The sequence below is a fragment of the Aedes albopictus genome, chromosome 2, assembly GCF_035046485.1.
Source record: "Aedes albopictus strain Foshan chromosome 2, AalbF5, whole genome shotgun sequence".
In the NCBI taxonomy this organism is placed as follows: domain Eukaryota; kingdom Metazoa; phylum Arthropoda; class Insecta; order Diptera; family Culicidae; genus Aedes; species Aedes albopictus.
The window spans coordinates 253,611,769-253,617,768 of record NC_085137.1 but is presented as its reverse complement, the minus strand read 5'-3'; the positions used below and the strand labels follow the sequence as shown (position 1 = coordinate 253,617,768).

Genomic DNA, 6,000 nt, shown 5'->3' with positions numbered 1-6,000 from the left:
CCGGGTTGATAATTAAATTCATCGGACGAGATTCACTAAATCCACCGCGGTGCGATAACACTAGCACAGACAAACAGACGTAACACTCTGATATTTCGCATCGTACACCGATTTAACGGTATATTTTAAAATTTGATAGTTGGCCAACTGATCACCCGTGGCGCTCGCATCGTTTTTGCTCGAGTTTGACGTTTGCCCACTACCGCCACCTAGTTGATGGTCGGCCAAACTCAGTCCTTTTAGCATTGGGCGAACCTGTTTGCGTGACTATAGTTTGATTTGAAAAATCTTCGAAATGTGACGTCTGTTTGTCTGTGACACTAGTTTACAAAATAAAACGAAAGTCGTGAACTTCTGTCAACGACCAAAATTTTTGAAGCATAATTTAGCGCTGATTTCGAAACCGTGCTTCAAAAAAATTAAAGTAGAACAGTTTTTGAGGTTTAGCTCAATATCGAAATTTACAACTTTTTAAAATATGGAATTTAATAAAATTCAAATATCTTGCGTTTTGTTCAACCAATTTTAAATCTTTTTCCATAAATTAAAAGCTGAATATAATACCATTCGATCATCTGAATGCAGGTTTCAGACTGATGAAATTCAAAATATTGGCGAGTTTTGGGGACAATCTCTTTAAATTTTAGCAATTTTTCCAAAAATTTATGAAGAAATGTATTTTTTTCAATGAGAAAAAATCAATTTAAAAATTCTTTCTCAACGTTTATTTGACACATCATATGTAGGCGAGTTACAGTAAAAAATTCAGCTCAATCGGAGCATTGATTACGGAGAATGAGATGTGTGAAATGAGCGTCTTTGCATAAAAATAGAGCAAAAATCGATTTCAAATCATCATCCTTGTATCGAAAGTCGAAAAAATTTCCGCTCTACAGTAATTTTTTTTCTTTCGCGTTTTCGTACTCAGGGCATGATTCTACACCAAAAACGATCATCAGCTTACCGAGTTCAAAAATGCTGTAAACTAGTGTAGTTTATTATTTGTTTACAATGTGGCGTACATGATTTATGACGTTCTTGGCGGAGTTTGCATAAACCTACATCAAGAACGTTATAAACCTGAGTACACTTGAGTAATACTTCTTAGCCTTGCATAAGATGAAATAAATTTAAGACGTTCTTGATGGAGGCCAACCAGGCTGCATTGAGAACGTTATAAATCCTAGTGTTCTTGAGTTATGCTTTTAGCTCTGGCATGAGTTGAAAGATATTTAAGATGATCTTATGGTGATGTTGATTAAAACCATCGATGATGGACCGACCACCGGCCTAGATTTCAATGGAAGCCATGTTGAGAAAACTAATGTGCAATGTTCGCATGACCAGGAATAATATTTTTAAATATTTTATTAGTGCGTTATAATGGAAGCGCGTTGCAATTTTTGGAAGTATCTTGCAACATATATACCACAGACAAACAGACGTAACACTTGCGAAATTTCCATCGACCACGCATTTAACGATCATTTTAAATTTTCATAGTTATGGCTTTCACAACCAGAGGCGCGCGCATCGTTTTTCTATGCGTTTGACGTTTCACACTAGCGCCTTCTGTTGACGATATTGCACAACACAGTGATTCGTGCAACTTTTCCACCAGGTGATGGTAGTGTAGACTGAGCGATGGATTTCCATGAAAATCGTTCGAGCTGTTACGTCTGTTTGTCTGTGTATATACGATGAACTTTGCTTGGCATTTGGCATCCTTGTTACACCACGGAAATATTTCCAATTTGTGTAATAAAATAATCCCGATTACAATAATGTGTCATTTTCATTGTGTTTTTAATTTCAATTTAATTCACCAAACTTTTCTGACGACATAAAAGCTGCATCAGCAACAACCCCGACAAATTTATTATCGTTTCATCGTGCACTTGAAGAATTCTACAAGGAGAGATCAATTCGCCTTGAGGACAACTTGGGAAGAACAACAAGTTTTAAGAGAAATTTAAAAACAACTCTCCAAGAGCATCTTAGGATGGGCCTCTTTGGTCTTATGGCGGGTTTATGGATGAGTTTAACCGTTATGTGACCGGCAAACTTTTTGCTTTTTTCTACACCGTGTATTTTAAATGGGTGCTGGGTACCCGGGTACCCTGCCGGCCACATAAGGGTTAAAGACACTGTATGCATATAGTGTCTTTAGATGAGTTGATGTCGTTTTGCAGATAAGTTTGGTTTATGCATGGTTTTAAAGAACAGGTGTTGAAGAATACTTCAAAAGCATTATAAATTTAATTTTGTTACTTGGGGATTCAGAATATGGAATTATCTCAACACCGTTAAAGAAGCCAATTAGCGGCCTTGCTGCTAAAAAGCATTGCAACGACTAGATTTGCAATGAGCGAACGGACGCTGTAGTCCAACCGCCATTTCAAACAAAAATATATACTGCACCAATGCGCCACATGCGGCGGGTGACAGAACTTTCAACCTAATCAAACTCAAAACTCGTGTCTTTCAAGTTTACAGTGCTGAAACCGCTTGAAACGCTTTTTTCGTCCACCCGCCGCGCTGGAAACTCTTGACTGCGCGTTTGTCAGCCGCAGCTGTCAGTGCTTTGTGTGTCCGAGAAGGAGCAAAATCTCTTTGTTGTCAAAATAAAGTTTTGTCGCAGCAGCAGTCAAGTCAAGTCAGTCGTCGTCGTCCCCAGTCGGTCTAGGTTCAATCCTAGTCGACGCCGTCGGTATTTCTGAGACAAAAATATCTGATCACGCCTTCCCTCGGATAGGAAGTAAAGCCGTAGGTCCCGGCCCATGTGTTGATGGGTTCGATATGTAGGGTGTCAGGTGTGTGTGGATGTCTCCCTGACCGTCCGTGTTTAGGCTAGTACCAGAAATAGGCGGACGTTAAACTAGAGCTGATGCCGAACGGTGTCGGCTCGCCAGAAATAAGAAGAAGAAGAAGAAGTCGTCGTCGTCGTCTCAGCAGCAAAAAGCATCGCAGCCAGCCATCCGCGGATCAAAATTAGGAGGAAGAAATATTTTTCGTCGCCGTTCGAATCATATATTTCGTCGCGGAAAAAGTGTCGTCGCAGTCGTTTGTGTGAAATTTTCTGTGTTCGAACCAAATTGGAAGTGTTTGCAAAGTGGAAATTGCAAGTTGATTTGATTTTTCTTCGCTGGTGCTCCACCTCGGGGACCCATCAGAAGCGCAGTGCACTCTTGGTCGAGTAGTGGAGTGGAAGTGGGAAGGTCAAGTAGCGCTCCGAAGAGAGTAGTGCCAAGTTCTTATTTTTTTCTCGGTCGCTAACGGATGTGTGTTGTGACATAGTGGCTTGCAGAAGCTTACCAATTTTGCGAAGAAAAGGCCAAACCTACGATTGAAAGCCTCCGGGTGATCCTTTTGACGTGGGCAGGAACCTGTGGAAGGGAGGATTACCGTCTGAAAAACGCACTAATTACAGTGTTGTCCAAGGCAGCAGCAGCAGGTAAGATGTCCGCCATTGTTTTTATTCTCTGCGGTGCGTCAATCCGGGATTTTGGCAAAAATGATCATTAAAGTGTCGTTATGTAAAGTATACGCTTTTTTAATTAGCTTATGATCGTTTTCTTGGACTTTGTACACTTTTTTTCAGTATTAAGTATATATTCAGTTTAACGTTAGCCTATAGTTCTAAACTTTTCATTATGTCAAGGAAGCATTACAAATTGATACAAATTGTTTAAGTAGTAACTTATTATAGTTTACATTTTGTCTAATAAAGCTATGGTTTGCCGCAAGAAGCATTTACTTTGATCTCGGTGGCATTTGGTTCTCCTAGGATATCGTAATGTGTTTATTGAATAAATGAATTAAAAATACCGTAAAATAGGGTGTAATGGGAACTCACGGAAGTGGAGGCGAACAAGCTCTAACACCAACTATGCAGAAGTTTCACATTAAGAACTTCTGAAGAAATTCGAATGGATTTCCGAAATTCAAATGCCTTCTTTCAGATAATTCTTCAGGGATTCTTCGGAGATTCCTACTACAAAATTTCTCCCAAAGATTCTTCTAAAATTTCAATCAGAGATCTCTTTAGATTTTTAGAAGTTCCTTAAAAGATGTCTTCAGGAATTCCTTCAGAGATGTATCCTGTAGCTCCTTCTGAGATTTTATCCAAGTTGGTAGATTCAAGGGTGGTCCTAGGAGTTTCATATTATTTTTTTCAGAAGATTTCATAGGTATTTCGACAGGAGATATTCTTTCAGGAGGAATCGGGGATACCTCGAGGAGATCCTACAGTAAATCATCCAGAAGGAGTTTCTTCAGGATTTTGTCCAGAAGTAGAGAACTCCTGGAGTAATCTCTGAAGGAATTTCAAAAGGAATCTCCGAAGGAATTATAGAAGAATCCCTGAAGGAATTTCTGGAGGGATCCTTGAAGAAATTCTAGGATAGATCTCAGCAGGAACTCCTGTAGGAACCCTTGATGGAACTCCTGGAGCGGTCCCTGAAGGAACTGAAGAGTAATTTCTTCAGGAGTTCCTTTAGGAATTCATCTACAATTATAATCAGGGATTTATCCTGGCGTTCCTTCAGGGACCGCTCCAGGAGTTCCATCAAGGGTTCCTACAGGAGTTCCTGCTGAGATCTCTCCTAGAATTCCTTCAAGGATCCCTCCAGAAATTCCTTCAGGGATTCTTCTATAATTCCTTCGGAGATTCCTTTTGAAATTCCTTCAGAGATTACTCCAGGAGTTTTCAAGTGATTTCGGCAGGAGTTCTCGCCAGTTGATTTAGGGATCTATCCAGGAGTTCTTTTAGGGAGTTCCATTATATTCAGTATTCAGGAATACCTACAGGCGTTTTATCAGGGATTACTTCAGAAGTTTCCTCAGCTATTTTAACAGGAGTTCCCTCAGGTATTCCCTCAACAGATTAGTCCAGGATTTCTTCTGAAGTTCTTTCAGGAGTTCTTACAGGAGTTTTTACAACAGTGATTAGTTCAGGAGCTAAAAAAAATCATCCAAAAGTTTCAGCGATTCTTGCCGACGTTTCTCCAGATATTCGTCATGAGATTTCTCAGGGATTCTTTCCTTCAGAGATTACCCCCTGGAGAATTCAGAAATTTCCCAGAAATTTCTTCAGTGATTACAGAAGTTAATTCATGGATTTGCCCAAAAGTATCTTCCAAGATTCCTCCAGGAGTTTATACAGGGCGTTGCATGCTAGTCCGTTGTCTTCAAAAAGCTATACTATGGAAGCATTGAACGTGTCCGTGTCAAGCCTGGCCACCCCACGAACATTTCTGGCGTTCGGTTTGAATAGGCCGAATCTGCATAGGAATTACAGCAAGATTACGACATATTCAAATCGGCCTTACGACCTAAGATCAAAACAAGCACGCAGCGTTGGCAAGATCTGCCATCTTACTGTTTTATTTATTTATTTATTATAATAGAGTATAATACCACAAGTAACCTCTTAATGGTTTTCAAAGTATATGCTATTCTGCCGTAATTCTGCAAAGTTACGTAAGCGACATTGATAGCTTTGGCCCATTTTTTGGTTATCATGCATAAAACTCTTGCTCATCCTCCAAGTTTCCTTCCATAGATGTCAGATTACGACTAGATCTTGCAATCTAAAACAGCAGGCATATCACAGTGTTATTTTTAGACCAGATATTATACATAATATACCAAAAAATGTCGACATTTTGAATGGCGCTTACGTCACTTTGCAGAATTACGGCAGTATTGTTGTTGTTGATGATGTTTATTTGACTTATAATTTTGAAAGAGGGAAAAGCCCCTTTGGGTATTCGTTGCAATTCGAAATCGTTCTTAAAGAGACATAAATTCTCTTTATCTAAAAAAGAACAATACATAATTACAAAAACAATACTTAATATTAAAGGCTTATCCGGAATCGATCCATGTCAGAGGCGACAACATCCAAGGGACCACCACATGTATCAGGAATCAAAAGCTTGAGTGGAACCAGCGTTGCCTAGGCAGGAGGTTACTGAAAAAATAAAAATGAAAAAAACA

General features: G+C 39.4%; 1 protein-coding gene across 1 annotated transcript in view; it reads left to right on the top strand.

Moving 5' to 3' along the window:
- The first annotated feature begins 2,635 nt into the window (after positions 1-2,635).
- LOC109427892 (ubiquitin-conjugating enzyme E2 R2) overlaps positions 2,636-6,000 on the top strand; it is a 72,061-nt gene continuing 68,696 nt past the window's right edge. The window contains exons 1-2 of the mRNA XM_062851576.1: positions 2,636-2,656; positions 2,935-3,454. The gene's annotated coding sequence lies outside the window, so the exon portion shown is untranslated. The remainder of the gene's footprint in view (positions 2,657-2,934; positions 3,455-6,000) is intronic.